Below are 26,529 nucleotides of genomic sequence, written 5' to 3' on the forward strand. Positions count from 1 at the left end.
GGGCGGTGGCGCAGCGGGTTAAGTGCATTTGGTGAAAAGCACAAGGACTGGCAAAAGGATCCCGGTTCAAGCCCCTGGGTCCCCATCTTCAGGGAAGTCTCTTCACAAGTGGTAAAGCAGGTCTGCAGGTGTCTACCTTTCTCTCCTCCTCTCTGTCTTCCACTCCTCTCTCCATTTCTCTCTGTCCTATCCAACAACAATGACAACAATAATAACCACAACAATAAAAACAAGAGCAACAGAAGGGAATAAATAAATATTAAAAAAATAATAATAAATCATTACAGCTGGATTCACCCTAATATGTAAATTAAGAGAAAAATAAACTTGAGCACGTGTTTTAGATACTGGGCAGTAGACAGTAGAGGCCAATGAACCCTTAGACAAACAAAACCATAAAAATGAGTCCTACAAACTTCACAAGCAGCTGTATAATATCCCAGTAGCAGCAGTCTGCTCTCATTCCAGATGATGAAGACTCAGTCTAAAGCCCACTGGCCTTAACTCTATTAAAGAGAGAGCAATAGAAGACTGGGAGTCCACCATAGCTGGAGTTGTGATGCAGAATACTAAATAGTTGCAGCACAAAACAAGAAAAAGAACTCTAGATGTCTCCAGATGCTACCCTTTGATTCATCAGTTTAGTAGTGAGGAGTATACCCCCAAGAAGTGAGAACAAGTGCAGAGTTCACAAAGTACTGAAAGGAAGTGTGTTCTTTTCAACAATCACAAGGAATGACCCGAATCACAGGTGTTTGTTTGGGTAGTAAAGTCAATAAATTGACTCAGGAATCTATCCAAAAACAGTTATAATAAAGTTCACTGTTAAAGTTATTCTGACCATTATTCTATGTTAAACAAACAAAAATCAAGCATCAAAATGATTTTCTAAGTTTGAGGACTGGCAATACCTGATTTCAAGACCTTTTCAGACTCTCTAGTAATCAAAACAGTATGGTATTGGCATAAAGGTAGACAAATAGGTCAATGGAACAGAACAGGGAGTCCCAAAGGAGAATCACAGGTGTATTTCAATCGATTTTTGAAAACAGTGTCAATGAAATTCAATGTGAAAATCTTGATACTTTTCAAGAAAATGATACCAAAGCAATTAGATAGTTATATGGAAAAAACATAAATAATAAAAAAGTAGTCGTAGCTTGGCCTCATGTCACGTACAGAACATTCACTTGGAATGGTCAGAAACAGCATGTGTTCTGTGAGCTTGGACTCAGCTAAATTGGGTGACCCCAGATCTATGCAAAAGCAGCAAGAGATGCACTGAAGACAGATTTCAAAGCAAATGCCAAGAAGACTTCTGACAGCAACATCAAATTGTGAAAGTGAAAAAGGAATAATCCACTCTGATTAAATCTTGCATGTTACATGTTCAAGGTGAAGACACATGGGTACAAGTTATGACAGACTGAAAACGATCTCACAGCTGGGGGGTGAGGGGGAAGGACCTGTCTTATTTATAGACTCACATTGCCAATAAGTTGAAGCATGGTGCAAAAAGAATATGAGCTCCCAAAGTGTTTAAGTAAGTACATGTGAGAGAAATCTATACTAATAAATGTAACTAAGAATTAAAAAAAAAATCTTCCTTCTTTTGGAGTTGATTAAACTTTGCAGTCTGACCTATATTCCTACGGATTATAAATGATTCATGAGTTTGACAATAACGATTATCTACTAACCCAACAGCATTTTATTAATACAATACAAAATTCAATATAATAATAAATACTTTCAAATGTGAAGAAAAAGCACAAATAACTTCAAAACAAAATAAAAATGATGTTTGCCCATCTTTCAAGATTTACAACTGTTAGAATGTGAAAAAAATGTGTATTCTGGAGAAATATAAACATACATATATCACATTAACATTTGCCAAATTCCATGAGAGTTTTTATGTAAGAAAATTTTTATGTATATTAAAAGAACACCTTTATTTACAAGGTGGCAATTGTTAAAAGAAGCATACTAAAGTGAAGGAAGAATATCAGAAATATGTTTATGGGGAGACTATTTCTCTAAAAATCAAGTAAAGGAGTGAAATATTGCTCATTCAAAAAAATGCTTAGGTAGGGGACCTTGTGGCAGCAAGCCTGATAGAATGCACATGTTACAATGCACAGGGACCCAAGCTCGAGCCCACATCCACATCTACAGGAAAATGCTTCACGAGTGGTGTAGCGTAACTGCAGGTGTCTCTGTGTCTCTCTCCCACTCTATCTGCTCCTCCATCTCAACTTCTATGTCTATCTGATATATAAAGATATAAAAAAATGTTACTATTTTTTCTTTAAAACTTGCTTCACATACTATCCACCAACTGAAAGAAATCACGTGTTTTATATATATCTTGTCAGAATTAACTTTAAAATATGTCTTTACCTTATTTTTATTTATTTTGGGTAGAGACAGAAAGAAATTGAGTGGGAAGGAGAAGAGAGAGAGAAAGACAGAGAAAAACACCTGCAGCACTTTTCATCAAGTGGAAATTTCCCCCTGGCAGGGGTGTGGGAAAAGGGGTGTAGGAGTTTTTGAGCTCAGGTCTTTACACAGTGCAGTGTGTGTGTGTGTGTGTGTGTGTGTGTGTGTGTGTGTGTGTGTGTGTGTATGTGTGTTTACCAGGTGTGTCATCACCTGTTCTCCTAGCATTAACTTTTTTGTAGTGGATCCTAATTATTTACCTCTTTGGGTTGATATTTTAAGATAAAAATAGACCCCTCACAGAATGGGAGAAGATCTTCACATGCCATACATCAGACAAGAAACTAATCCCCAAAATATATAAAGAGCTCAGCAAACTTAGCACCAAAAAAGCAAATGACCCCATCCAAAAATGGGCAGAGGATATGAACAAAACATTCACTACAGAGGAGATCCAAAAGGCTAACAAACATTTGAAAAACTGCTCTAGGTCACTGATTGTCAGAGAAATGCAAATTAAGACAACACCAAGATACCACCTCACTTCTGTAAGAATGGCATACGTCAAAAAGGACAGCAGCAACAAATGCTGGAGAGCATGTGGGGACAGAGGAACCCTTTTACATTGCTGGTGGGAATGTAAATTGGTACAGCCTCTGTGGAGAGCAGTCTGGAAAACTCTCAGAAGGCTAGACATGGACCTTCCATATGATCCAGTAATTCCTCTCCTGGGGTTATACCCCAAGGACTCCATAACACCCAACCAAAAAGAGGTGTGTACTCCTATGTTCATAGCAGCACAATTCATAATAGCTAAATCCTGGAAGCAACCCAGGTGCCCAACACCAGATGAGTGGCTGAGAAAGCTGTGGTATATATACACAATGGAATACTATGCAGCTATCAAGAACAATGAACCCACCTTCTCAGACCCATCTTGGATGGAGCTAAAAGGTATTATGTTAAGTGAGCTAAGTCAGAAAGATAAAGATGAGTATGGGATGATCCCACTCATCAACAGAAGTTGACGAAGAAGATCTGAAAAGGAAACTAAAAGCAGGACCTGACCAAATTGTAAGTAGGTCACCAAAGTAATAACCCTGAGGTGAGAGGTAGACATGCAGCTTTCTGGGACAGTGGGGGTGGGAGTGGGTGGGAGGGATGGGTCACAGTCTTTTGGTGGTGGGAATGGTGTTTATGTACACTCCTAGTAAAATGTAGTCATATACATCACTAGTTAATTAATACAATAGGGGGAAAATTAATTATATGTCTCGAAGTTTTTCAAAACACAAAATGAATCTTTTCTCAATATATGCAGCGTAATTGATATGCAGACTCTCTCAAAAGCCTAGACCAAGTAGATCAGAAGCAACCAATAGCAAAGCTATATACAAGATACTGGGTACTGTACAGCAAACCCTAACAAAAGGACTTTTCAAAGTTAACCCAATTACCAAATAATGTGATGATAACATTAACTATCGATTGTCTTTTTGAACCCTAAGACAGCAGGAACCTCACATCTCCACTATAGAGCCTCTACTTCCCCCAGTCCTGGAACCCTTGGATAGGGCCCACTTTCCCGTATGCCTCTCCCAATCCATACCAAATAATATTGCATCTGCCGATCACAACCTAACCAACACAATGATTGCCACCTCAACATGCTTCACCTCAGAATGTATCCAGAGACTTCATGTGTGGAATGACAACCCTTCAGCTTCATTACTCGGGTGAGACCTTTCCTTTCATAGTATACTCTAATTCCATCTCAGGTGGTTCACTTTCTAACAAAGTCCCAAAACCTAGATATACACCAGTTTCTGTGAGAGAGAGCATAAGTTCACATGTATCCATAAACTAGTGCAAAATATGTACCTGAAAGCAGAAGTACATTAGAGTTTGTAGTGAGTACCCCCCTAACACTTCCTCTCCGCTATTCCAAGCTTTGGGTTCATGATTGCTCAACAACTTGTTTGGCTTCGTATGTTAACTCTCTTTTCAGTCACCAGGTTCCAGATGTCATCAGGATGCTGGCCAGGCTTCCCTGGACTGAAGACCCCACCAATGTGTTCTGGAGCTCTGCTTCCCCAGAGACCCACCCTACTAGGGAAAGAGAGAGGCAGACTGGGAGTATGGACCGACCAGTCAACGCCCATGTTCAGCAGGGAAGCAATTACAGAAGCCAGACCTTCTACCTTCTGCAACTCACAATGACCCTGGTCCATGCTCCCAGAGGGATAGAGAATGGGAAAGCTATCAGGGGAGGGTGTGGGATATGGAGAATGGGTGGTGGGAATTGTGTGGAATTGTACCCCTCCTACCCTATGGTTTTGTTAATTAATACTTTCTTAAATTAAATTAAAAAAAAAAGACACGTAACTAGGTTTTGGGACTTTATTAGGAAATGAGCCACCTTAAAAGGAATTAGAGAATCCTATGAAAGGAAAGGTCTCACCAGAATAATGAGGCTGAAGGGTTGACGTTCCATACATGACTTTTCTGGACAGAGTTTGAAGTGAAGCATGCCGAGGTGATGCTTGTTGCATGGATTAAGCTGGGATCAGCAGATGAAATATGATTTGGTATGAATTGAGAGAAGCATGCAGGAAAGTGAGCCCCACCCTAGAGTTTCCAGGACTGGGGGAAATACAGGCTCTGTAGAGGAAGTGGGAGATTCCTACTGTCTTAGGGTTCAAAAAAACAATGGATAGTTATTGTTATCATCACATTATTTGGTAAGTGGCTTAACTTTGAAAATCCCTTTGTTAGGATTTGCTGTATCATACACATCACCATAAATTATGTCCTTTGACATTATTTGTATTTAGCTGTGTCGTATAGAGTAATGTCACTGGTTGCTTCTGCTCTCCCTGATCTAAGTCTTTAAGAGAGTCAGCATTTCAAAGACTCAGCCTATGGTCTGTACTTAACAAGTCTGAGATATTCAATTAATTTTCCCCTCTCATATTAATTAAATAGTGATTTATATGACTGCAAGTTAGGAGGAGTGTATATCACTCTAATTTCATCTCAGGTAGTTCACTTTCTAACAAAGTCCCATAACCTAGATATACACCAGTTTCTGTGAGAGAGAGCTTATGTGCACACGTATCCATAAACTACTGCAAAATATATACCTGAAAGCAGAAGTACACTAGAGTTTGCAGTGAGTACCTCCCTAACACTTCCTCTCCACTATTCCAAGCTTGGGATCCATGATTGCTCAACAAATTGTTTGGCTTCATATGTTAACTCTCTTTTCAATCACCAGGTTCCAGATGCCACCAGGATGCTGGCTAGGCTTCCCTGGATTGAAGACCCCACCAATGTGTTCTGGAGCTCAGCTTCCCCAGAGACACACCTTACTAGGGAAAGAGAGAGGCAGACTGGGGGTATGGACCGACCAGTCAACGCCCATGTTCAGCGGGGAAGCAATTACAGAAGCCAGACCTTCTACCTTCTGCAACCCTCAACGACCCTGGGTTCATGCTCCCAGAGGGCTAGAGAATAGGAAAGCTTTCATGGGGGGGGGGGGTGAGTTATGGGGATTGGGTGGTGGGAATTGTGTGGAGTTGTACCCCTCCTACCTTATGTTTTTGTTCATTAATCCTTTCTTAAATAAAAAATTTAAAAAAAAAGAGAAGTGTACATAAACACCATTCCTACCAACAAATGACTGTGTCCCACCCCATCCTCCCCCCCACCTCACCTGTGTCCCATTTCATAACCCCCTCAGTGAAGCCTAACATCCACCCTCACCCTCCACCCAGAAATTTTTACTTCAGTACCCTACTCCTTACTCAGTCACTTTCCTAACAAAGACTTTCCTAACAAAGTCCCAAAACCTAGACATAGACCAAGTCCCATGAGACAGGGCATACGTTCACATGTATCCATAAATTAGGGCAAAATATATACCTGAAAGCAAAACTGCACAATAGTTGCAGTGAGTCAGTATATGCAGCAAGCAAGTCAAAAGACCTAAAAAGACACCATAAAATTCCTAGTGGAATACTGTCTACTTAGACCTAGATACCCTACTCATCTACTTCCTATTATACTTCCCTCAGTCACTCCAAAGCTAACCTTATCAAAGTGAGGATAACAAACACTAAATAAGGGAAAGAGACTGGCATACTTTAAGATAATTCTTTAATCACTATCAGGCCACCCCATCAGCTGGGGCCCTCGTCAGGGAGTTCTGAGATTCCCAAACAAACATGACTGGCCTAGACCTCGAATAAATCCCTCTCTCCCTTGTTACTGGCCATCTCTATCAGGAACAAATAGACCACTTTATGGGCCCTCTTAGGACTGTGCCCTCCACATGGATCAGCAACAATAGAGAATGTTCCATCCTCCGAAGGGAGGCTGGACAACATACTATATGTTCCACCTGAGGAAGATGAGTAGTGAAATTGGGGCAGCTTGGAAAGTTCCTACTCATGACTATAGAATGTGAGATCAGATCTATAGGGATTCAGAGGTCACATAGGCTCTGAAGCTGAATATGGGCCCCAGGTCAGATCAAATTGATGAGTTTTACAGTCAACAATATTTACACACCTTTCCCATATTTGGGAGCTACTCTTTTCCCTGATTCAGCTTTCTCGTCCTTTTTCCAGCCATGGCACCATCCCACCAGTTAATAATTTGGATCCACCTGCATATCAGATGTCCGGCTCAGAAAAAAAACAACATAGTATAAGTCATGGGATCTTTGGAATATAACTAAAATAGGCCTACTATTTTTCAAAACAGAGACCCCCCAACTCTTCATCTGAACTATTCCAGCATTTAAGTTCACGATTAGTCAATAATTTGTTTGGCTTTATATTAACTCTTTTTTTCATCCACTAGGTTCCAGCTGCTTTAATGATGCCAACCAGATTTCCTTGGACAGACAGCCCCACCAATGTGTCCTGGATCCCCACTCCCCCAGAGCCCACTCCACCAGGGAAAGGCAGTGACAGACTGGGAGTATGGCTAGACCTGTCAACACCCATGTTCAGCAGGGAAGCAATTACAAAAGTCAGACTATCCACCTTCTGCACCCCATAATGACCATACTCCCAGAGGAATAAAGAAAAGGAAAGCAATCAAGGGAGGGAATGGGATATGGAGTTCTGATTGTGGGAATTGTGTGGAATTGTACCACTCTTATCCTATAATAAGTTTTTGTCAGTGTTTCCTTTTTATAAATAAAAATTAAAAAAAAATCTTAAAAAGAAAGAGAGAAGAATAAAATACCATAGCCCCAAATATTCCTGCAGTGTAATAGGGTCAAGCTTGAACCCAGGTTGTACATGACAAAGCAGGCACCCTCCCAGATTACCAATCTTGCCATTCCTGCATTAGCTATTCATGATACAAGATCTGAATATGTATGCTTTATATTGATAATAATCATTTAGCTTTATTAAAATGGTACACTTGGTTAAGGTCAAAGGAGACCATATGCAAGGGGTCTGAGATCTTGCTTCCCACATACAGTGTGAAAGTTTCATGAACAGTGAAGCTTTCTCTCTCAGTCTCTATGTCTACCCCCTCAATTTTTCTGTGTCTGATCTAACTAAGAAAAAAATGAAAAGGAAAGGAAAAATGGCTGCCAGGAGCAGTAGTTTCAAATGTTTAAACACCAAGCCTCAGCTATAACTTTGGTGGCAATGAACACAATGGTGACAATGAACAACAATAACACAACAAAGATTACATTGGGCTTCATAGGTAGGATGGGGACAGGGGAAAAGAGAGGGAGCGGGAGAGGGGAAGGGATCACTGGGACTTTGTGCATTAATTTCTCCACTGTTGCAGGGAAGCTAGCATAATGACTTGTACAAATAATTTTCATGCCATAGACATGGTTCTTTCATGGTTCTGGAGTCCCTGGTTCAATCCTCAGCAGAACCATAAGGTAGAGCTAAGTGGTGGTCTGGTAAATAATAATAGCAGTAGCAATAATGTCACCATTCTTGGGAGAACTTTTATGTGCTTTCTATCTGGGAGAAAGAGACACACAAAGAAAGTAGGTGGCATCACCACACCAGGGCTTCTTAAAATGTTCTAGCACTCTCATATGATGCAAGGACTTGAACTGAATTTATGTGCATCACAAGACATGTGTCCGGCCAGGTAAGCTACCTTGTGGCCTTGTTTGTAAGCTTTTCTTATTTCTCAATAGTTATGAACTTTATACTATTTCACTATAATTATCATCATTTTACTAGTGTGGAGTGACAAAAAGTGGGGTATTTTCCCTAGCTTACCTTTGAGCACATGGATAGGAAGTAGTAATGTGTTCCATATACCTGCTGAAGGATCCACAATTTTGGACCTTAATAGTTTTTTGTCTTCTGTTGTTACATGTAGTGTCAGTTCACTTCTTCTTTGTACATGAATAGATAATGATTAACTTATTAAATAAACATCTTTATAATTGTGAATAATCAACATTCCTGTTAACTTTAAAAATACAGATTTTCAGTTTAATTTTCTCTGTGAACTTTTTCCCAGGCAACTTATATTTACCAATTGCATTTTGCAATTATTCCAACAATTTACATTTCTAATTTTTTTCATAAGATCCCAGAAACTTTTCTTAGATTTTAGCACCTCCTGTTATTTTCTAGTATTTATATAACCGTGATTTTTTTTTTTGTGCTCAAGCTTGAAAAATAGGATATTTGTAATTCAGCTTTCCTAGTAGTGATTAACAACTCACTACACTAGCTTATAGGAGTCAATTTTTTAAAATAGACAACTGTATATCTAGAACTAAGCCTGTTATCTGAAGAAAGTGAGTCTATGGTTGTTCATCTGAAAGAATGGAAAAATTGGCTCCCTGCACAAACAAAAAATATCAGCAACTTTTTTTGCTTCCTTTTATCACAATACCATGAAGTTTCCCAGGCAACTCACACACAAAAATATGTTGTTAGTTATGTATAACTAGTACACTCATGAAATACTCACACTTAAATATATATGTATGTATACTTAATAACTTGTTAGAGGTACTCAATGTAAAACTAAGCTTGAAGATCCCTTAATAATATGTTTTTCAATTATTCTTGACTATTGTGATTGGTATAAGATTACATGCAACTATTGAAATCTTGGTTTAATATACTTTTTTTTTCATTTTATATAGTCCTTGAGGGCTTGAATTATCATGGAAGATTTTGAGAGGATGACTCTTTTATTGTTATCGTTGTTTGTTTGCTGTTTTGCCAACAGAGTTTTCTCTAGAACTTGGTACCTGCAAGAGAATTCCACCATGCCCAGTTTTATTTATTTTCTGATAAAGACAGATATATTTGAGACAGAGAGAGAGAGAGAGAGGCTCTTGTAGCACAGTTTTAACACTCATGAAACTTTCGCATGCAGGTGGGGATCAGGGACTTGAACCTAGGTCCTCAGGCTTTGTAACGTGCACTCTTCCTAGAGCAGCACAACTCATCATCAAGAGGATGTATTATTTTAAATTCAATATAGCTTTATAGAGGAAATGTCTATTTATAGGAGTTTTGTTGTCGTAAGGGTACTTTTCTACTTTTCTCCAAAGTACCTATCAGTATATTTCACCCTCAAACTACCTTCCCATTTTAATGATTTTTTCAAATGCTTATTTGTTTTGATTCCTTTTTAATTTTATCTATTTATTCATTTATTTATTGGATAGGACAGAGAGATGTTGAAGGGTGGGGAAAAAAAGAGGAAGAGGGATAAAGAGACACTTGTAGACCTGCTTTACCACTAGTAAAGCTTCCTTCTTACAGGTGGAAACTGACAGACAGGGCTTGTGTCTGGGCTCTTGCACATTGTAAGCTGTGCACTCAAACAGGTACACCAGCACCCAGCCCTCAAACTGTCATCTTATTCAACTATATGAAGTCTCACCCTCCACTTAATAATCCTCCTCACTTGCTTAATCCTCAAATCTAGTCTGATATATGATATTTCATTGAGGATTCACACCGTATCAGCCTTTGCTTTGTTTCTTAGAGCACATTTGTGAGTGAGATCATCTGGTACTCCTCCTTCTCCTTGTACCTTATGAAGTTTAATGTGCTTCCCTCTAGTTCCAAATTATGTTGTAGCAAAGGAGAATATATCATCATTTTTATAGTTTGTGGAGTGTTCTGTTGTGCATATATGCCACAACTTCTTTAACCATTCATCTCTTGCTTGATATTTGGGTAGTTTCTAACTGTTGACTAGTACAGGTATCACCATCATGAATATAGATGTGCAGAGACCTTTTCAAATAGGTGTTTTTGGTTCTCTAGTTAGATGCCAAAGATGGAAATGGTTGGGCCTATGATAGATTTACTATTACTCTTATTATTTGTTTGCTTTAGATAGAGACAAAGGGGCACAGAAAGAAAGAAAGGAAGGAAGATAGAAAGCAAGGAAGGAAGGAAGGAAGGAAGGAAGGAAGGAAGGAAGGAAGGAAGGAAGGAAGGGAGAAAAAGATCACAACATGAAAACTTCCTTCAATGTGGGAAAGACTAGTCTCAAAGCTTGGTTAAATTCATGGCAAAGCAGCATACTGTGCAAATGAATTATTTCCCCAGTCTAGCAGGTTGATTTTTATCATCTTCAAGTACATTCATATTGTTTGTCACTAAGGCTTAACTAATTTGCATTTCCATCAACAGTGTTCCCTTCTCTCCACATAAAAGGACATATTTTTAAGGATGTGTATCATTGGTTTTCAGCTTTAGAATTGATCAAACTTGGGGCCAGATGGTGGCACACCTGGTTCAGCACACACATTACGTTGTGCAAGGTCCCAGGTTCAAGCCCCTGGTCCCCACTTGCAGTGGGGAAAACTTCACAAGTGGTGGAGCAGGACTGCAGGTGTCTCTCTATCTCTCCTTCCCCCCTCTTAATTTCTCTCTGTCTCTATCCAATCATAAAAAAATAAAGAAAATATTTTTTTTAAAGAAATGATCATTTTTTAATAGAAAGGTAGGAGAGAGAGGGAAAGACCCCCAAAGCACCCAATCTTCTCCCAGTGTTGTAGAGTCAAGCTCATACTTGTGTTGTGCTCATAACAAACCAATCACTGTTCCTAGAGAACTATCTTGCTGACCCAAAGTTAAAAATTTAAGTTACGCATATCAAATAAACAGCCTATATATTAAAAAGATTCAGTTTGTGTTTTGAGAAACTTTGAGACATACAACTGATTTTCCCCCTCATATTAATTAACTACTGATTTATATGTCTACATTTTGCTAGGAGTGTACATAAACACCATTCCCACCACCAAAAGACTGTGACCCATCCCTCCCGCCCACTCCCTCCCCCCACTGGCCCAGGAAGATGCATTTGATATGTGGACTCTCTCAAAAGCCTAGACCAAGTAAATTAGAAGCATCCAATAGCACAGCTATATACAAGATACTGGATACTGTACAGCAAACCATAACAAAAGAACTTTTCAAAGTTAACCCAATTATAAATAATGTGATGATAACATTAACTATTGATTGTCTTTTTGAACCCTAAGACAGCAGGAACCTCACATCTCCACTATAGAGCCCCTACTTCCCCCAGTCCTGGAACCCTTGGACAGGGCCCACTTTCCCGTATGCGTCTCCCAATCCAAACCAAATAATATTGCATCCGCCGATCACAACCTAACCAACGCAACGATTGCCACCTCAACATGCTTCACCTCAGACTGTGTCCAGAGACTTCACATGTGAAATGACAACCCTTTGGCTTCATTACTCGGGTGAGACTTTTCCTTTTATAGTACACTCTAATTTTATCTCAGGTAGTTCACTTTCTAACAAAGTCCCATAACCTATATATACACCAGTTTCTTTGAGAGAGAGCATATGTTCACACATATCCATAAACTACTGCAAAATATATACCTGAAAGCAGAAGTACACTAGAGTTTGCAGTGAGTACCTCCCTAACACTTCCTCTCCACTATTCCAAGCTTGGGATCCATGATTGCTCAACAAATTGTTTGGCTTCGTATGTTAACTCTCTTTTCAATCACCAGGTTCCAGATGCCACCATGATGCTGGCCAGGCTTCCCTGGATTGAAGACCCCACCAATGTGTCCTGGAGCTCAGCTTCCCCAGAGACACACCTTACTAGGGAAAGAGAGAGGCAGACTGGGAGTATGGACCAACCAGTCAACGCCCATGTTCAGCGGGGAAGCAATTACAGAAGCCAGACCTTCTACCTTCTGCAACCTTCAATGACCCTGGGTCCATGCTCCCAGAGGGCTAGAGAATGGGAAAGCTATCATGGGATGGGGTGGGTTATGGAGATTGGGTGGTGGGAATTGTGTGGAGTTGTACCCCTCCTACCTTATGTTTTTGTTCATTAATACTTTCTTAAATAAAAAAATTTTAAAAAAATTTAAGTTACAATAATTTGTCTTTTATTTAAATAAAGTGCTCCAGTTGAATGATACACTTGCCTAAGAAACATCAAACATTCTTTTTCTATCATTGTTTTATTGAGGAAATGTGGATTCACGGAGTAGTCATAACAAGAATGCAATTCTATATCTCCCCAAGATGTGCCCTGGTGGTAGCCCGTCTCCTCTTTCACCAACCTACCGACATCTACCACTTAAGGATCCTAGTTCCCAACTTCCTCCCCTTAACCCCTGTTCATTTTTGAGTCTTCTGATGTGCTATGAAAGATCACAGTCCATTGTGATCCCCTCCTGTATTTTGTTTCCTCCACGTTTTGTTTCTTAGGTTTCACCTATGAATGAGATCATCTGGTATTCATTCCTTTACTTCTGTCTCATTTCACTTAACATAATTCACTCCAGTTCCATCTATGTTGTAAGAAAAGAGAGGATATCATCATTTCTCTTTTGTATCATATATATCACAACTTCCTTAACCACTTTCTGTCTTTGGACACTTGGGTTGATTTCATATTTTGGCTATTAAAACATTCTTTTGTCATTGACACTGAGAATATCCATTGAAAATAGTTATATACAATGTTGTTCAAAGTTACATTATATTCAATTAAATTAATGTTTAGTTGTTTCATCAGTAAAGTTTAGAAACAGTTCTTCTAATGTAGCAATGCATTTCATTGAACAAGATAATTACTTTGTTTTATGCTCTATAGGAATAGTTAAAATATGTTCTCATAATTCCTTGCATATTACTCATAAGTACTTCCAAAAATGCCATTATCTATTACCAAACTATTATTAACCATCAAGAAAAAAATTAGTATGGTACTTGCTAAGAAACACTAAATAACTTTACAAGCTTTTTAATTTTTTTTCCAGAACACTGCTTAACTCTGGCTTACTGTGATGAGAAAGATTGAACCTGGGGTTTCGGGGTCTCAAGCATGAGAGTCTCTTTGCATAACCATTATGATGTCTTACCCACCCTTTTAAAATATTTTAATAGGAAAAAATTGTAAATTCTAATTAGCTTGATACAAAATTAACATGTGTTTCTATTCCAAGAAAACATTTTCAAATTATAAATCTCTAGAGATGTCATATTTTTTTAATGAAAAAAATATTTTGAATGTTGAGTAGAGCCAATACAAAAGCACAGCAAAGTGAAAATCTTATGTTCATACCAAGGTTTTCTATAAGCATATTTAGCAGTCTGTGGTCCAAGGCAACCTACATAGTCTGCTTTCTGAAATAATTTAAAATTTGATTATGAAATTTTTATTGGCAGTCACATTAGTGTTTCTCGGCTGTTTTATGTTAATGGACAATTTTCCAACTGTAAAATTTTCAATGCATTTCTTGGAAGAAAGAAGCAATTCAAAGAATATTAAACAAAACAGCAATAACTGTCATACACTCTAATCACCACTGTCACTAAACAGCATCTGGAATTCTCTTTCCAGAGCACCACTCCAAAATTGGGACTTCAGCTAATGTCTTTGAACTATCATTGACCTTACTTCTCTTTTATGTCTCCAGGAGTCAGACACTGGATTTCTTTCTTCCATGTTTTCAGGTTAGCTCTTATGTCTTATTCTCAATCAGTCATAATCTCCTGGTCGCTGTTATACAAGTAAAATAACTTTATTTTCAGTCACACTGTAAGTATTGAGTTTAAGTACAGTTTTTAACTTTGATAAAATTTAACAACAAATTGTAAACTGCAATCTTTGAATTAAGACTTTCAGTGCTACTGCTTTAGACTGAGTGTGAATGGTTGCAGTTCACTCTATAAACATAAGTATAGTGTAATTGTATATATGTATATTTGAATGTTCTTTGAATGCCTGTTTTCTGGTATGCCAATTATCTGTTATTATCCAGTTTAAGAATTCCAGTGTTGAAAGGCAAAGACTATGTGAAAGATTATCTCATGGCAAATTCTTCTATCAGTTTTTAAATTTGATCTAGAAAATATAGAGGTCTGTGTTCCAATTTACTAGAAAATACACCCTTAGAGCTTGGTGTTATATCAGGCAGGTCTCCAATGTTAAAAATGTATCTAGACCTCAACCAGTGATTTGAGGATAATAAAACACAGTTTTAATTTTTTCATGAGAGGCATAGGAAATGAACAAGAACAAAAGAGTTACAATAATTCTTAATCATCCTCCTTAAAGGATTACATCCAAGATAAATATATAATTCAATTTCCTTAATAAATTCGATCTTTGATTCATTCAATTGGCAGAGAGTGGTATAATAATATGTCTAGGTATATTTGGGGCAATTAGAAAATATATCATAGTTTTAGGTTAAATTCCAAAAATAGTTTTTTTTTTTTTCTGCCTTCAGGGTTATTGCTGGGGCTTGGTGCCTGCACTATGAATACATTGCTACTGGAGGCCATTTTCTCCATTTCATTGCCTTTGTTGTTATTGTTGCCATTTCTGTTGTTGTCATTGGATAGGACTGAGAGAAACACAGAGAGGAATGGAAGATAGAAAGGGGGAGAGAAAGATAGACACCTGCCGACCTGCTTCACTGCTTCTCAGGTTAACCCCCTGCAGATGGAGAGCCAGGGACTGGAACAGGGATCCTTGCACCAGTCCTTGTGCTTCATGCCAAGTGTGCTTAACCCGGCGCTCTACTTCCCTACACATAGTTTTTAAGCACCTCTCATCACAATCTAGATGCTAACAAAGTGGTGAATATATGTGTGCTCTAGAACTTACAATATTTTATGGACTTTAATCTTAGGTTGTGGAGCAAAGTTACAATGTATGCTTGTCTGTATTTACAGCCAAATTTCATGGCTGATTTAAAATCACATTGCTATAAAACAATCATGATTATGTGAAGATCATATCAATTAGTATTGAGTCAGTGATTTATGAAGCACCCTTTCATGAGGGAATCAAAATGTTATCTCGTCTTCCAGAGAGGAGCAGTATGGCTTAATGAAGGTGGAATAATTTATATTAGATATGGATAAAGAATTTCTAAATATAAAAATAAAAGCAACAACAAAACAGAAATATAAATATAGAAATCTGATAGAAATATATATATGTAGTGAAAAATGAGTAGAAAACTAAGCATTAATGTTATAGCAAATAAATCCTGTGACTATGGGAGGGACTGGCCCAGTCTCTGAAGGTATACTGCCTGCTACTCAAGGAAGACTGGTTCTGAAACTAGTATAACGTGGAATAAAAATAAAATAAAATATTTCAATAGCAATAAAAATGTTGTGCCCATCATTAGATTCAAATGTGTAAAAAGTATGATAATTAATTTTATATAGAATGAGAACTCAATGTGTTTGGAAAAAGCAACAATGAAAATTGTGCTTATAAATCAAATTACCCAAATATAGTACATATCTATTTTCTTTTTTTTTCTTTTTTATATTTTATTTAAGAAAGGATTAATTAACAAAACCATAGGGTAGGAGGGGTACAATTCCCACCACCCAATCTCCATAACCCACCCCCTCCCATGATAGCTTTCCAATTCTCTATCCCTCTGAGAGCATGGACCCAGGGTCATTGTGGGTTGCAGAAGGTAGAAGGTCTGGCTTCTGTAATTGCTTCCCCACTGAACATGGGTGTTGACTGGTTGGTCCATACTCACAGTCTGCCTCTCTCTTTCCCTAGTACGGTGGGTCTCTGGGGAAGCGGAGCTCCAGGACATATTGGTGGGGTCTTCAGTCTAGGGAAGCCTGGCCGGCATCCTGATGACATCTGGAACCTGGTGACTGAAAAGAGAGTTAACATATGAAGCCAAACAAATTGTTGAGCAATCATGGACCCAAAGCTTGGAATAGTGGAGAGGAAATGTTAGGGGGGTACTCACTGCAAACTCTAGTGCACTTCTGCTTTCAGGCATATATTTTGCAGTAGTTTGCGGATACGTGTGCACATAAGCTCTCTCTCACAGAAACTGGTGTATATCTAGGTTTTGGGACTTTGTTAGAAAGTGAACCACCTGAGATGAAATTAGAGTTTACTATGAAAGGAAAGGTCTCATCCGAGTAATGAAGTTGAAGGGTTGTCATTCCACATGTGAAGTCTCTGGACATAGTCTGAAGTGAAGCATGTTGAGGTGTCAATCGTTGTGTTGGTTAGGTTGTGATCAGCAGATGCAATATTATTTGATATGGATTGGGAGAGGCATATAGGAAAGTGGGCCCTATCCAAGGGTTCCAGGACTGGGGGAAGTAGGGGCTCTATAGTGGAGATGTGAGGTTCCTGCTGTCTTAAGGTTCAAAAAGACAATCGATAGTTAATGTTATCATCACATTATTTATCAATTGGGTTAACTTTGAAAAGTCCTTTTGTTAGGGTTTGCTGTATAGCACCCAGTATCTTGTATATAGCTGTGCTATTGGTTGCTTCTGATCTACTTGGCATAGGCTTTTGAGAGAGTCTGCATATCAATTACAGAGCCTATATACTGAAAAGTTTTAGTTTGTGTTTTGAAAAACTTCGAGACATACAATTAATTCTCCCCCTCTCGTATTAATTAACTAGTGATTTATATGACTACATTTTACTAGGAGTGTACATAAACACCATTCCCACCACAAAAGACTGTGACCAATCCCTCCCACCCACTCCTATCCCCCACTACCCCAGGAAGCTGCATGTCTACTCCTCACCACAGGGTTTTTACTTTGGTGCCATACTTACAATTTGGTCAGGTCCGGCTTTATTTTCCCTTTCAGATCTTCTTACTCAACTTCTGTTGATGAGTGGGATGATCCCATACTCATCTTTATCTTTCTGACTTAGCTCACTTAACATAATTCCTTCTAGCTCTGTCCAAGAGGGGTCAGTGAGGGTGGGTTCATTGTTCTTGATAGCTGCATAGTATTCCATTGTATATATATACCACAGCTTTATCAGCAACTCATCTGTTGTTGGGCACCTGGGTTGCTTCCAGGTTTTAGCTATTATGAATTATGCTGCTATGAACATAGGAGTACACACCTCTTTTTGGTTGGGTGTTATGGAGTCCTTGGGGTATAACCCCAGGAGAGGAATTACTGGATCAGATGGAAGGTCCATGTCTAGCCTTCTGAGAGTTTTCCAGACTGTTCTCCTCAGAGGCTGGTCCAATTTACATTCCCACCGGCAATGTAAAAGGGTTCCTCTGTCTCCACAACCTCTCCAGCATTTTTTGCTGCTGCCCTTTTTGATGTATGCCTTTCTCACAGGAGTGAGATGGTATCTTAGTGTTGTCTTAATTTGCATTTCTCTGACAATCAGTGACCTAGAGCAGTTTTTCATGTTTGTTACCCTTTTGGATCTCCTTTGTAGTGAATGTTTTCTTCATATCCTCTGCCCATTTTTGTATGGGGTCATTTGCTTTTTTGGTGCTAAGTTTGCTGAGCTCTTTATATATTTTGGTGATTAGTTTCTTGTCTGATGTCTGGCATGTGAAGATCTTCTCCCATTCTGTGAGGGGTCTCTTTGTTTGTTTAATAGTTTCTTTCGATGTGCAGAAGTTTTTCAACTTGATGTAGTCCCATTGGTTTGTTTCTGCTCTAGTCTTCCATGCAATTGGGTTTGATTCATCAAAGATGTCCTTGAGGTGTAGGTGGGAATGTGTTTTACCAATGTTTTCCTCTAAGTATTTGATTTTTTCTGGTCTGACATCTAGGTCTTTGATCCATTTGGAGTTGATTTTTGTTTCTGGTGAGATAAAGTGGTTCAATTTCATTCTTCTGCATGTTACAACCCAGTTTTCCCAGCACCATTTATTAAAGAGAGCCTCCTTTTTCCATTTAATCCTTTGGGCCCCCTTATCATAGATTAGATGTCCATAGGTGTGGGGATTTATTTCTGGGCTTTCAATTCTGTTCCACTGGTCTGTGTGCCTATTTTTGTTCCAGTGCCATGCTGTTTTGATGATGATGGCTTTATAATATTGTTTAAGGTCTGGGAGTATGATGCCTCCATTTCTGTTTCTTTTCCTTAAGATGGTTTTGGCAATTATAGGTGTTTTCAGGTTCCAGATAAATGATTGTAATGTTTGTTCTATTCTCTTAAAGAAGCTTGGTGGAACTTTGATGGGTATTGCATTAAATTTGTATATGGCTCTGGGGAGAATATTCATTTTGATGATATTTATTCTTCCAATCCATGAGCATGGGATATCTTTCCATTTCTTGGTATCAGTTTCTATCTCCTTGAGTAGCGACTCATAGTTTTCAGTATATATATAAGTCTTTTACTTCTTAGGTCAACTTTATTCCTAGGTATTAGAATGATTTTGCTGAAACAGTAAACGGGAGTGATTTCTGGATGTCTTCTTCTTCAGATTCAGTGTTTGCATAAAGAAATGCCACTGATTTTTGTACACTGATTTTGTATCCTGATACCTTGCTATATTGCCTAATAACTTCCAATAGTTTTCTGCTGGATTCTTTAGGTCTTTCTATGTATACTATCATATCATCTGCAAATAGTGAGAGCTTGACTTCTTCCCTTCCAATCTGTATTCCTTTGATTTCTTTCTCTTTCCTGATTGCTATGGCAAGAACTTCCAATACTATGTTGAAGAGTAATGGTGACAGTGGACAGCCCTGTGTATTCCCTGATCTGATGGGGAATACTTTCAGCTTCTTCCATTGAGTATGAGGTTGGCTGTAGGTTTGCTATATATAGACTCCACTATCTTGAGGAATTTCCCATATTTCCCATTTTTTGTAGAGTTTTGAGCATGAATGGGTGTTGGATTTTGTCAAAGGCTTTCTCTGCATCTATTCAGATAAACATGTGGTTTTTGGCTTTGCTTTGATTGATGTGGTGAATGACATTGATTGACTAACAGATGTTGAACCAGCCTTATATTCCTGGATGAATCCTACTTGGTTGTGATGAACAATCTTTTTGATATGTTGCTTTATCCGGTTGGCCGAAATCTTGTTTAATATTTTGGCATTTATGTTCATCAGAGATATTGGTCTGTAGTTTTCCTTTTTTGTTCTGTCCCTAACAGCTTTTGGTATCAGGGTGATGTTGGCTTCATAGAAGGTGGAAGGAAGTATTCCTGTTTCTTCAATCTTACGGAAAAGCTTAAGAAGTATGGGTACTAACTGTTTCCTGAAAGTGTTGTAGAATTCATTTGTGAAGCCATCTGGTCCAGGACTTTTGTTGTTGGGAGATTCTTAATAACAGTTTCAATTTCTTTGTCTGTGATGGGTGCATTTAGATTTTTTAGTTCTCTTGGTTCAGTTTTGGAAGTGCATAGGTTTCTAGGAATTGTTCCATTTCTTCCAGATTCTCTAGCTTGGTGGCATATAGTTCTTTATAGAAGTTTCGCAGGACTCTGTGGATTTCTGTGGTGTCAGTTGTGATATCTCCTGCATCGTTTACAATTCTATTAATTTGAGTCTTCTCTCTTTTTTGTTTGATGACTCTGGCAAGGGGTTTGTCAATTTTGTTTAATCTTTCAAAGAACCAACATTTGGCTTCATTGATCTTTTGTATGGTTCTTTTATTTTCGATGTCATTTAATTCTCCTCTAACTTTAGTGATTTCTGTCCTTCTGGTTGCTTTAGGGTTCCTTTGTTCCTCTTCCTCTAAGTCCTTGAGGTGTGCAGTAAGGTCGTTCATTTGAGCTTCTTCTTGGTGTTTAATATGTGATTGTATAGCTATAAGTTGCCTTCTCAGTACTGCTTTAGCTGTGTCCCAAATGTTTTTATAGGCTGTGTCTCCATTTTCATTTGTTTCTAGGAACATTTGAATTTTCTGCTTGAGTGAATCTCTGACCCAGTGGTTCTTAAGGAGCATGTTGTTTAGTTTCCAAATTCTGTGACTTTTAATAATTGTCTGTCTGTTGTTAAATTTTAGTTTTACTCCACTGTGGTCTGAGAAGATACTTGGGATGATTTCAATGTTCTTGAATTTATTGATGTTGTCTTTGTGGCCTAACATGTGGTCTATCCTTGAGTATGTGTTATGTGGATTTGAAAAGAAGGTGTATTCCAGTTTTTTGGGGTGAAGGACTCTGAAAATGTCCAAGAGGTATAGTCTGTCAATCTCTTCATTCAATTCTCTTGTATCTTTGTTGGTTCTCTGCTTTGTTGATCTAAGTGTGAGAGTGGGGTCTTGAAGTCTCCCACTATTATTATATTACTATTGATGTATTTTTGAAACTCTTTCAGTAAGTGCTTGACATATTTAGATGGTCCTTCATTGGGTGCATAGATGTTAATGATTGTTAAGACTTCTTGGCTGATTTATCCTCTAATCATTATGTAGTGTCCTTGACTATCTTTTATTAATTTATTTAGTTTAAAATTTATCTTGTCTGAGATGAGAATGGGTGTTCCTGCCTTTTTTGTGGTCCGTTAGTCTGTATGATAGTTTTCCATCCTTTCACTTTAAGTCTGTGTTTATCTTGTTGTGACAGATGGGATTCTTGCAAGCAGCATATTTTTGGATTATGTTTTCTGATCTATCCCCTAACTCTGTGCCTTTTGATGGGTGAGTTTAAGCCATTGACGTTTATTGATATTATGGATTTAATGTATTGTAGTGCCATTGTTCAAAAAAAAATGTTTTTGTTTGTTGCTCTGATATATTGCCAGTATTGTATTGATGTTCTTGTTTATAAGAGGCCTTTTAGAACCTCTTTCAGGGCCGGTTTGGTGATGGTTGCCTCCTTTAACTATTGTTTGTCTAAGAAGTTTTTGATGCCTCCATCTAGTTTGAATGAAAGTCTAGCAGGATATATTATCCTTGGTTGAAACCCTTTTTCATTCAGGGCTCAATAGATATCTTGCCATTCTTTCTAGCTTTTAGAGTTTGAGTGGAGAAATCTGCAGATAATCTTATGGGTTTTCCCTTGTATGTGACTTTTTGTTTCTCTCTTGCAGCCTTTAGGATCCTTTCTTTATCCTTACTACTTCTCATTGTGACTATGATGTGTCTTGGTGTCTTCAGGTCTGTGTTGATTCTGTTTGGTACTCTCTGGGCCTCTTGAATCTTGATGTCCTTTCTGTTATTAAGGTCTGGGAAGTTTTCTTCTATTATTTCCTCTAGAATGTTTGCTTCCCCTTCCTCTCTTTCTCTCTCTCGCAGGCCAATTACGTGAATTGTGCGAATGTTACTTCTTTTGAGATCTTCCCATATGTCTCTGTTGTTATTTTCAGTGTCTCTCAATCTCTTTTTAAGCTCTTTCACCTCTTTCTTCGTTTTCTCTAACTCATCCTCTGTCTGACTTATTCTGTTTTCTGCTTCTGTTAGTCTGCCTTCCCTTGCCTCAGCTTCTTTCTTCAATACAGCTATTTCAGCTTTCAGTTCTCTAATTGCCTCAAGATAATCAGTATTTTCCTTTGGGGTCTCAACTGTTGTTTCCCTAATACTGCCATTCCTTTCCTCCAATGTTGTTTTCATTTCTGTGATTAATAAGTTTATTATTGCTTGCATACTTTTCTTATCTATGGTTACTTCTGGCTTATTTGTAGTTTCTTCTGGGCTCTTGTCTTCATTCATTGGAGTAGCAGTTTTATTTGTTTTTGATCTACCCATTTTTTTGATTTATGTGTTTCTTTTTTTATGCTCTGTTGTTTTTCAGTTGTTGTGTCTTGAGCACAAGCAACACTCTACTAAATATCTTTATGACAATTGCACTCACCAACCTCAGGAATTACAGTAGCAACTGAAGCAAGTATTGAAGCAGTTTAATCACTACCAGTTAGCCAAACAATTTCTCCAGTCCATGAAAAAGTAGTAACCAAATCCCAGTGAATAAGAAAGAGAAAAGAAAGAAGGGTTAGCAAGAATAGACAGTTATGCAAATCTACTATCCACTGTATATTCTAGGGGTAACAAGAGGGGAACGGGAACAGAGATACACACATAGAGAGTCCACTCTGAGTCAGATTTCTTCCCCAAAGTAATTCACAAATTCAGAAATGCAAAGAAGAAGGAAGGAAGAAGTGTATGACAAGATAAAAAAAAAAAGAAAAAGAAAAAAGAGACAAGTGAGAGAAAAGGGAAAAGAGAAGAAAAAGAGCTGTAATTAAATAGCAGTGGAAAGAAAAAAAACCTCAGGACTAGACAAGGATGGCTGAAATAGACAGTTATGCAAATCTACTATCCACTGTATATTCTAGGGGTGGCTAAAGGAGGAAGGGAAGTTGAGCAGAGACACTCACAGTGAGAGTCCACACTGAGTCATAATTCTTCCCCCAAATAATTCCCAAATGTCTATCAGTGAATTCAAAAAAGCACACTGTTTGGTGGTGTGGGGGCTGGGGCCTGTGGCTTTGGAAGCTGTAGGATTAAGGAAGAATGGATGACAAGAATGAGAAAAAGAAGAAAAAAAAGGAGATAGAGAAAAAAGAAAAAGATAAGAAAAAGAACAGTCATAAAAGGGTGGTGAAAGGAAAGATTTTTATTTATTTATTTATTTATTTTAATTATTTAATTAGCTATGTGGGGTGAGGTGGGGGGGTTGGCTACTTAGAAAGAAAAAAAAGGCCAGAGGTTTCAGAAGGGTATAGACTTAGAATGAATGATACTCCCTGGTGGGACAGGAATTTGGTAAAGACAGAAGCTCAGCAGGGGAGCCTGCTAGGAGCTGGTCCCCAGGGACTGGTTATGGGGGGGTGGGGAGGGGGAGGAGGTGTGCTTTATAATGAAATGAAAAAAAATTTTTTCCCCCTTTTTTTCTACTCTATTTCTTAACCCAAATTAAGTTATAGTCACCTCCTTGGTGTCACCGCTAGGACACCTTATTGACTGGCCTACTAAAGGCAGAAAATCCTACCGTTTCGAAAAGATGTGGTCAGAGCTCAAGCCACTAGCAGCTTCTCAGTCAGCCATCTTCCAGGAACCCCGTATATATCTATTTTCTAGAATGAGAAGTTACTTTAGGAAATCTTTCAAGAGATGATTGTAATACCCCAGAAGAAAAACAATAAAGGTTTAAGCTAGCCTTATGTGGATAGAATTGGAAAAAAAAAAGAAAAAGAAAAGTTTCCTGCTGTTTCTTAACAGACAAAATAAAATCTAAAAACAGGCACCTAGATCCTATGAGGTAATATAAAATAAAGATAGAAAGATAACCCTGAGGCATTTGTAGCATGCAACTGAGAAAATACTACTAATTTTTTAGAACTTAAAAAGGCAGGAGAAAGAGCCTGATATAAGTACTGACAAGGTATACAGATGGGATTTCATAGAAAATTTGTGGAAATGCAGACATAGGTCTCTAAGGAGAGATGAGGACAAGCATTAGATTCAAACCACCTTAGCAAAGGTCCTGGGGGCAGTGGCTCATCCAGTAAATTCACATTGTTACAGTGTACAAGGGCCCCTAGTTGAAACCATGATCTCCACCTGCAGGGTGGAAGCTTCATAAGCAGTGAAACAGTGCTGCAGGTGTCTCTCTTACCCCTTCTCTGTATCCTCTTTCTCTCTCAATTTAATTCCTCAAAAATAAACAAATAAAACAAAACAAACCATCGTGCTGATCAGTCTATATTAACTTATTCACTGACGAACATTGTTTTCAATAAAACTCTTATATAAGCAAATTTATTACAGAACTGTTACATATTTTCTTTGCAATGATTTATCTCTGGTTTAAAATAAAAAGTACAGGGCTTGAGTAGTATCATAGCTGATATAGTACATACATTTCTTTACACAACTACCTAGGTTCAATTCCTATCCCTACCTGCAGGCTAGAAACTTCAGTAGCCATGGAGCAGGGCTGCAGGGCATATCTATTTCTCTGTCTCTTTCTTGCTCTCTTTCTCTTTATTTAAACTATCCAGAATAGAAGAAAAAAAAAAAAAATGGACATTTGGAAGGTGGAGTTGTGCAGGCACCCATATCCCAGAGATAACATCAGTGGCTTAATAAATAAAATAAGTACACAGTATCCCTTAGTTCAGCAACTATTAAAATATCTTTTCTATGATCTTAAAATAGAGAAAATATTCCTTCAATGATTTAAACTTGGGTACATTCATTATTCTTAGTAAACCATTTTAATCTACCCTGACCTTGATAAGCACAAGCAGGACAATTTGAAAATCATTTAATCTCTCTCCTAATTTAGAAAGTGTGAATAGCAATCTAGTTTGCCTACTACCATCTTTCTTAAATGAAGGTAAAGCATTGGTCATATGTAGGGGAGCGTGATGATTTCTTTTTCTTCACATATATCTTGCAATTCTGATCTCGGTTAACTGTATGATTAGGAAGGTTAAATACTAGATAATGGGTCTCAGATAATCTATGGTCAAGTCAGCTTGGTAAGAGGCAATAAGCATGAAGATTTAGGTGTGACATTAGGTGTGAGGTATGACAGTGTGCTTCGGGCAATCAAGGTCTATTCCATGGCAGTACGGCAATCTGGAACTGTATTTTATTGTAATTAAAAAATAGCTGGATGGTGGTTTAAAAAATCAAGGTTTATTACATGGCAGCACAGCAATATGGAACATTATATTTTAGGTACAGCAAGATAGACAATTATCAGCAGAGGTAAGAGTAGGCCAGGTCTGTGAAGCCATAAGTTACCAAAGTCCAGCTGTACATGTCTCTCTGGAGAGGAAGCATGGCAGCTCCTGGGAAGGCACACCAGCCTGGGAACAAGCAGAAGGAGCCTAGGGGGAAAGGGCGGGACAACAGAAAGCATGGAAGTCAAATCACTTGGTTTATGTAAATCCATCAGCCTGACTTCAGCCATATGCTAATTACATGCTCAGGATCAGCCTCACCCATATGCTAATCAAGTCCCAAAGTCCTATTCATGGGCTGGGCTGTGTCACAACAATATGTAGTTATCACCGCTAAGTTCTTAGTAAATGTTATAGACTATTATTTGCTAATATATGTATATTCTTAATTTTTATATAGAAGGAATATAGCTGTTGAGATCTGACAAGAAAATATATATCCACCAGAGTTTTTACACAACAAATCCACCATTCCTGGTAGCCATTTTTTTTTAATAAGGATATGTAAATTGAGAGTGGACCCCACCTCTGCCCCCCAGCCCTGCAGGTTGGGTCCTTGCAATGTGTGCACTCCATTAGGTGCAACAAGAGATTATTTAATAATCCAGAGAAGAAATAATGACGAGGTGGACTAGCTTTATGTCTGTAGAATTGGAAAAAAAAAAAAAAGGGATGGGGGTTTAAATATAGAAGATGGAAAATCTAAAGACAAGTATCTAAATTCTACTAGGGAATTTTAAAAAATGAAGATTTAAAGATAACGCTGAGGCTCTTACAGTCTGTAACAGAAAAATCTACTAATATTTTTCCATTAATTATGTCTTAAAACAGAAATACTAGCTGCTGGATGTCATTATAGTGGGTTCATATTCTCAGTTACAAAGTTGAACTTAGGAAAATACATTATATAGTTCCTTAAAATTAAAATAAAATGGTGCTGCATTCTTTCAGGTATATATATATATGTGTGTGTATTTTACTAATTCAAGGTAATAGACACGTCTGGATTTTTAGATTTTCTTTTTCCTACACCCCACTTATGTGCATTCATGATCTCATCACTCCTGGGCAGATTTCTTCTTCAATGTTTTCATATTTCAACCAGAGGAACATTAAGAAATACAGGCAGAGTCTTAGAAATTCTAGGACTAGGAGAAATAAAGAGAATAAAAAGGCTTCC

Source organism: Erinaceus europaeus, chromosome 11 (genome assembly GCF_950295315.1).
Source record: "Erinaceus europaeus chromosome 11, mEriEur2.1, whole genome shotgun sequence".
Classification (NCBI taxonomy): Eukaryota; Metazoa; Chordata; class Mammalia; order Eulipotyphla; family Erinaceidae; genus Erinaceus; species Erinaceus europaeus.